At 33.1% G+C, this 8,505-nt stretch overlaps 1 long non-coding RNA gene across 1 annotated transcript in view; it reads right to left on the bottom strand.

Moving 5' to 3' along the window:
* Positions 1-7,904: 7,904 nt before the first annotated feature.
* LOC131280294 (uncharacterized) overlaps positions 7,905-8,505 on the bottom strand; it is a 57,306-nt gene continuing 56,705 nt past the window's right edge. Inside the window, exon 3 of the long non-coding RNA XR_009187800.2 lies at positions 7,905-8,028. This is a non-coding gene — a long non-coding RNA (uncharacterized lncRNA). The remainder of the gene's footprint in view (positions 8,029-8,505) is intronic.

Here is an 8,505-nt window from a genome sequence, read left to right as displayed (position 1 = left end):
GCGTTTAAATGCTTCCTCTTACCTTCTATTTGGTTTCCGACTACATGAAACATCTGGCTCTATCCACAAGCCTCCCGTGTCTTCAAAATAAATACTCACCACAGACAGAGATGGTAATTGAAAAAGGCTGAGACACTAATTAATTTAACTTGAAAAACTGTTTCTATAAATATCATTTCCTGGGGTTTCCAACAGCCTCTCTTCATTATTTGGTGATTGACATAAACAAAAGTGCTCACAGTTCTAATTATTACTGAGTAATTGATAAGGAATGTTTTATTCTTAATCCTGACACATGAATAGACAGATGGACCAGTAGAACAAAAGATAAAATATGGAAAAACACTGACGTACCTGTGGAAATCTATAGCATAAAATCATCTCAAATCAGAGAGAACAAATAGACTTGTTAACAACTTATGGTAGAGCAAGCTGATGGCAATTTGGATAAAGACATAAACTGAACAAATAACTTGCATAACATACAAGAGTAAATTCCAAATATATTAGGGGATCTAAAAAGTAAAGAAATAAAAATTTAAAAGCAGCTATATTATGACTTGAATCCGTCATTGCAAAGTCATGCAGAACAATTCCAATGTCCCCAAACTGCCCCATGTTACACCTATTCCTCCTTTTCCCTACCCCCAGAACATCTGCTGACCACTATCTTTATATCGAGGTTACAAGTTCTTCCATTACTAGAATAATAACAAGTCTACTTTAGTCCATAGTTGCATCCCCACTTTATGTTTGTTTGTTCCTCAAGCTCGAGGATTTGGAGATGGTGATGTCCACTCTGCTTCCAGTTGAGAGGGGGCTTAGATCCCATGGGGCAGATAGATGGAACTGTCTTTTTGAAATGGGGGTTGACCATCATCATCCTTTTGTTAGTTGTCCTGGTTAAGTCCAGTGAACTAGAGAGTAGAAGTTGGCTGCAACTCAGCTGTGATTTGGGGCTTAATGAAAGATGTTAATGGGGGAAAATGTGGGAGAAGGAAGGGTTGGGGTATGTGGGAATCCCCAGTATTTTTGATGTAACATTTATATAATCAAAGCTTTAAAAAAATTTTATAAAAGAAACATCTCATTGCTAAAAGAAAACATAAGTTAATTTCTTTATAACCTGAAGAGCTATGACTCAAAACTCAAATTTAATGAAACAAGTGTTCAATAATTTAAATTACATTAAAATACTTTGCATGGTGATGAAACACTATAGATAATACCAAAGATGTATGAAAAATTGGGAACTATTTCCAAAATACATTATAGATAAGAGGCTAATCTCCCTTATATAAAAAGAGCTTGCAACACTTAGCGCAAAAGATCAGAAACACTATTTTTAAAATGAGCAATATTATAACTGACAGTTCAAGGCCTGCCAGCTTCAAACACCAGAGAGAAGGAGGAAGTCTGTCTCCTTGGAAACAGAGAGGACAACCAAATTCCATAAACAGGGTATAGCAGTTTGATATTATTTATGAATTTCAGAGAGATTATGTTTGTAAACTGATCTGTTCCAATGGGTGTGATACCCTTTTATTATTATATTTGATTAACCTGAGATGTCTTTGATTAATTTATGTTATGATTAGGACTTTTATTCAACCACTTCATTATGGCATGTAGGGTTTAGTCCCCACCCCCTCGGAGGGCTATATATATAAATGGATCCTCAATCAAGAACATGGAAGTAGATACACAGAGAATAAGAACACAGAGGAAGAGAGTTCATTAGACACAGCAGAGACCCTGGGAAGAGAGACGAGACTGATAGTTTACAGCTAACCTTGTGAAGAGAACAGAGCAGCTAAACCTGGAAAGAAATGAGCCCTGGGAGAGAGATGAGCCTTATGCCAGCCTACAGTTGAGATCAGAAGAAGCTGCAACCATGGAGCCTTAAGAGGAAGAAGGAAGGCTGAACCTTGCAGAAATCACCTGCCATCTTTCTTCAACACATGGCAAATGACTTTGAGTGAGAAAGTACTTCTCATTGTACCTTGAGCTCTTTAGGGCCTTGTGACTGTAAGCTTCTACCCCAAATAAATATCCTTTATGAAAGCCAACCCGAGTTCTGGTACTTTGCATCAGCACCCGTTAGGCTAATACTCAAGAGAACTCCAAAGCAACTCACAAGTAAAAGCTGAGGACAAAAGAAGGGCCCCAAAAGAGAGGGAAGACCGTGCACATTGCATTCACCTTGGGTAGACCTTTCTTCAGAAGGGCTGAAGCACAAGAAAATGTCTATCTTATCACCAGCTGGTTATGAAACCAAGAAACAGACCTCTCTGAGTACAAATCCCAGAGCTAACATTTTAAAATACGAAAATGTACTGTGTGCAATAAAAAAGTACAAGACAATGAAATATGAAATAATGACTCATCGAAAGGAAGAGGATAAAAATACGGAAAACACCAACAAAGATGATAAGAATGTAGATATGCTGAACAAAACCTTTAAAAATTGATCATAAAAATGCTCAAGAAGATGAAGGAAAGTGCAGAGAAAGAAGTAAAGGATATCCAGAAACCAATGAATAAGCAATATGAGTGTATGAGTAAAGAGAAAGAAATTTTAAATAGGAACCAAACTGAGCTACTGGAGTTAAGGACCATAATAACTGAAATGAAAAATGCCCAGAAAGGTTTCAAAAGCAGATTGAATTTGGCAGAAGAATGAATTAATGAACATGAATACAAGAAATTTAAAATGTGTGTGGATGAGGGACAGAAAGAAAAAAGAATGATGAAACACAAAAATAGCCAAAGAGCACTAAAGGACACAAAAAAGTACACCAATATACACATTATGGGAATATCAGAAGGAGAAAAAAGACAGAAAGTAGGAAAAGGAATAGTCAAAGAAATAATGATCAAAAACTCAAATTTGGCAGTGGACTTGGCCCAGTGGTTAGGACGTCCATCTACCACAGGAGAGGTCTGTGGTTCAAACCCTGGGGCCTCCTTGACCTGTGTGGAGCTGGCCCATGTGTAGTGCTGATGCATACAAGGAGTGCCATGCCACGCAGGGGTGTCCCCCACGTAGGGGAGTCCCATGTGCAAGGATTGAACCCTGTAGGGAGAGCCGCCCAGCGCGAAAGAAAGTGTAGCCTTCCCAGGAATGGTGCCGCACACACAGTGAGCTGACACAACAGGATGACGCAACAAAAAGAAACACAGATTCCTGTGCCGCTGACAACAACAGAAGCGGACAAAGAAGACGCAGCAAATAGACACAGAGAGCAGACAACCAGGGTGGGGGTGGGGGGGAGGGGAGAGAAATGAATAAATAAATAAATCTTAAAAAAAACTCAAGTTTAAGAAAAGATATGATATGCATATCAAAGAAACTCAGAGAACACGTAGCATGAGAACATAAAGAAAAATATACACCATGACATACTGATTACAATATTAAATGCAAAGGACAAGGAGAGAGTTCAGAAAGCTTCAAGAGAAAAGCAATGCTCTGTACAAGGGAGTCCCAATTAGATTGAATACTAATTTCACACCACAAACCAAAAAGTTAAGAAGACAGTGGGATGCAATACTTAAAGTGCTGAAAGAAACCAAATGCCAACTGAGAATTTTATATCCATTAGGACTTGTACACAAATGAGGTGGACATTAAGATATTCTCAAATAAACAAGAGCTGAGGGAGTTCATCACCAGTTGAACAGCCCTACAAGCAATGCTAAATTTAGCTCTTCAGACTAAAGGAAAGGACATTAGTGTATCAAAGTAGCATAAACAAATAAAGACCTCTGGTAAAGGTAGCCATTTGGGTACTTATAAATGCCAGAATAATTAGATTGTATTCTTTGGCATGTAACTCCACTTTTTACTTCCTGCAGGTGTTAAAATTCAAATGGGTAAAAAATGATAAATCTATGTTTATGGACATACAATATACAAAGGTAAAAGTGATAATAGGTACAAAAAATGGTAGGGGCAGACAAGTATAGGAAAAGTATATATGAATGCTATTGAAGTTAAGTAGGTGCTAAACCAAATATGATTATTATACATTTATGATATAAAATTCTAGCCCCATGGTAACTAAATAAATGAAAATAATGAAAAAATATATATCCAAATAGAAAAAAATAAGTCACTCAATATGGCACAACCCACACACACACAAATAAATAAATATAAAAGTAGTCAATAATGAAAGTAAGGGACAAAAACATTTAAGACTTACAAAGGCTAAATACAAAAATGGCAGAAGAAAGCCCTGTATTATCAGCAGTAACTTTAAATGTAAATGTATTAAACTCTCCAATCAAAAGGGAGAATGTGCAGAAAAGCATAGCCCAATAATAGGCTGTCTGCAAGAGACTCACCTTAAATTCAAATATACAAGTAGGTTGAAGGTGAAAGGATTGGGAAAAAAATTGCCATGCATGTAGTAAATAAAGAGAGCTGGATGGCTATACTAACAATGGATAAAATAGACTTTGTCAAAAAGAGTTACAAGGCACAAAGATGATCATTATATACCGATAAAGGGGACAATTCAACAAGATGTAATGATTATATAAATATATACGCAACTAACATCAGAGCCTCTAAACCTATGAAGCAAATACTGATAGAACCGAAGAGAGAAATGAAAGTTTTATATTAATACTAGGACTAACACTCTATTCTCAATAATTGATAGAATATCTATAATAATAAAAATATCAATAAGGAAGTACAGGGTTTGAATGACACATTAAAACAAATAGATATATTTAAAACACCGCACACAGCAAAAGCAGAATACACATTCTTCTCAAGTGCACATGGATCATTCTAAAAGAGAGGCCACATGTTTGACAAAACATGTCTCAATAAATTCAAACATATTGTAATCATAAAATGTGTATTCTCAACAATACTGCTAAATTAAAAGGACTATAAGAGGATACTATGAACAATGGTACACCTATAAATTAGATAACCTAGATGAAATGGATGAATTATTAGAAACACACAAACTACCTACAATGCTTCAAGAGAAAAAAAAAAAATCTCAACAAACCAATTACTAGTAAAAAGATTGGATCAGTCATCAAAAACCTCCCAAAAAAGAAAATCCTTGACCAGAAACCTTCACAGGGTAATTCTCCCAAACATTCCAAGAATATTTAATTCCAATTCTTTTCAAACTTTTCCAAGAATTTTAAGAGGAGGAAACATTCCCTAATTCATTCTACAAGGCCAGCATTACCCTTATACCAAAAACAAATAAAATTCCACAGGAAAACTGTAAACCAATATCTCATATGAATGTAGATGAAAAATCCTCAACAAGATATTAGCAAACTGAATCTAACAGAATACCAAAAAAAAAAAAAAAAAAACCACACAAAATATAAAAGTGGAATTTATCCCTGGTATGCAAGGTTGGTTCAACATTGAAAAATCCATTAATGTAATGTACCACATTAACAGAATGAAGAAAATAAACCACATGATCATCTCAAATGTTCCAGAAAATGCATTTGACAAAATACAGCACCATTTCTTGATAAAAGCATTTAGAACAGTAGGAATAGAAGGAAACTTCCTCAACATGATAAATGGCATATGTGAAAAGCTTACAGCTAACTCTGTACTGAATGGTAGAAGACTATAAGTTTTCCCTCTAAGATCAGGAATAAGACAAGGATGCTCACTGCCATCATTGTCATTCAACACTGTAACAGAAATACTTAGCATCACAATTAGGCAAGAAAAATAAAAGGCATCTAATTTTGAAAGAAATTAAACGTACACTATTTGCAGATGACACGATCCCATATACATTAAATCCTGAAAAATCCACAACAAAGTACCTAGAGCTAATAAATGATTTTAGAGATGTGGTAGAGTATAAGATTAACAAGCAAAAATCAGTAATGTTTCTAAATACAAGAAATTAGAAGAAAAAAATCAAGAAAAAAATTCCATCCACAATAGCAACTAAAAGAATCAAATATCTAAGAATAAGTCTAACGAAATATGTAAATGACTTATACACAGAAAACCACAACGCACTGCTAAAAGAAACTAAAGAAGACCTAAATAAGTGGAAGGATATTCCATGTTTATGGATTGGAAGACTAAATATCATTAAGATGCCAATGCTACTCAAAGCAACTTAAAGATTAAATGCAATTCCAACCAAAATTCCACCAATCTTCTTTGCAGAAATGAAAAACCAATCATCAAATTTATGTGGAAGGTTAATGGACTCTGAATAGCTAAAGACTTCTTGAAAAAGAAGAAGAAAATTAGAGGACTCATACTTCCTGATCTTAACAGGCATTACAAAGCCACAATAATTGAAAAAGCCTGATGCTGGAACAAGGACAGACATAAATCAATAGAAAAGATTTGAAAGCTCAGAAATCAATCCTCACATTTATGGTCAATTGATTTTTGACAAGGTGGCACTCAACTGGGAAAGAATAGTCACTTCAACAAATGATGCAAGAAAGTTGGATTTCCATTTGAAAAGTAAAGAAGAACCTGTACCTTACATCATATACAAAAAATCAACTCAAAATATATCAAAGACCTTTAACTGTCAAACTTCTAGAGTAAAATGTAGGGAAGCTTCTTCAGGATCTTGTCTTAGGCAATGGTTTGTTAAATTTTACACTAAGGTACGAACAACAACAAAAAAAGTAGATGAAAGATACCTCATCTTAAAAAAACGTTCTTCATGGGTCTTTACCCTGAAAATAAAAAGACATTGTATACAATGGAAGAAAATATTTGAAAACCACATATTCAATAAAGGTTTAATATCTGGTAAATTAAAGAATATAAATTATATTATTTTTACATAACATTTTAATATATTTACACTTATATAAAATATAAATATATATGTTTATATTTTTATATATTTATATTGTATTGTATATTATATATTATATATTGTATTATATATTATATCATATTATCTATTATATGTAACATATAATAAGTTATATATTATATATCTTATATAATATATATTGCATATTATACATTATATTTGTATCATAGATATATGTAATATATAAATATAAATACATATGTATAACATAAATATTATTATAATTTATATTATATTATATATTATATAGATTAGATTATATATTATATACAATACATTATATATTATAAATATATTTATAATGTAAATATGTATTATTGTATAAATATATTATATTATGTTATATTATATATTATATATTATGTGCAAAAAGTATAAGTATATATTATATATTAATATTATAAATATATGTATTATAAGCTAAATATATAGATATTTATATTATAAATATTTATATTTACATAAAAATATAAAGAATATATCCAGTATATTAAAGAATATAAATATTAAAGTATTAAAGAAATTCTTCAATTTAACAAAAAGACAAACAACCCAATTAAAAAATAGGCAACAGACTTGAACAGAAGTTTCTCCAAAGAAGATATATGAAGTCCACAAAGCACATGAAGAGAATCTCAATGTCATTAGCTATCAGGGAAATGCAAATCAAAACCACAATGAGATACTATATCACTTCAGTTAGAATGGCTGTTTTTTTTTTTAATGGAAAGTAAGTGTTTGAAGGATGCAGTTGGCAAAGGAAAATTGCATCTGCTCTTACATACATTTTCGCAGTTCTTCAGAAAGCTAAGTATAGAACTACCCTATGATCCAGTAATCACACTACTAGGTATATAACCAAAAGTATTGAAAGCTGGGGTTCAAACAGATATTTTGACACCAATATTCGTAATGGCATTATTCACAGTTGCATTTTTTTGCCTATATCAAGAGTCAATTTGTTTAATTCTATTTTAGGACTGATCATTTCATTACAATGAAAATACTAAAGAGAAAGGAGTAACTTGAGCACTTAAATACTCATTATTCATTTGGCAAACATTTACTGAGTTTCTACTTTGTGCCTGTGCTGGAATTGTGGTGATAACTGTGAATGGGATTGACAGGAAACTGGCTCTCAAGTTGCTCATATTGGGAGACTGGCAAACTGTAAATAGGGAAACAAGAAGAAAATAAAATAAGAGTCAGTCATAAGCTGATCTGGGGAAAGAGCACCACAGACAAAGAGAAATGCAATTACTGAGGACCAAATACAGGAAACGGCTTGGAAAAAAACAATAAAAGTAGAAGAATACTACCCTAAGCTCAAGTCACAGGACAATTTTCAGGAGCTTGTATATTCATGAGGACACAAAATAACCTTATTCTTTTCCCAGTGCCATGAAGCATATATGGGAGATCAAAAATGTATGGCCCCATATGAATTATAATTTAGGAATTGTAGGGAATTCTCAAATCATATAAGCCAACCACTCCTTAGAAACCAGTTGAGAGGGACCCCGTCATTATAAATGGTGGGTCCTTTAAAAAACTACAATGCAGTTTTTCTACTTATTAAAACAAATGACTGTCATGAAAATAGTTCAATGATATCTCTGTGCATTTCTGAATGTCAAAATAAGTT

Source organism: Dasypus novemcinctus, chromosome 10, assembly GCF_030445035.2.
Source record: "Dasypus novemcinctus isolate mDasNov1 chromosome 10, mDasNov1.1.hap2, whole genome shotgun sequence".
In the NCBI taxonomy this organism is placed as follows: Eukaryota; Metazoa; Chordata; class Mammalia; order Cingulata; family Dasypodidae; genus Dasypus; species Dasypus novemcinctus.
This window is presented reverse-complemented; position numbering and strand designations above follow the sequence as displayed.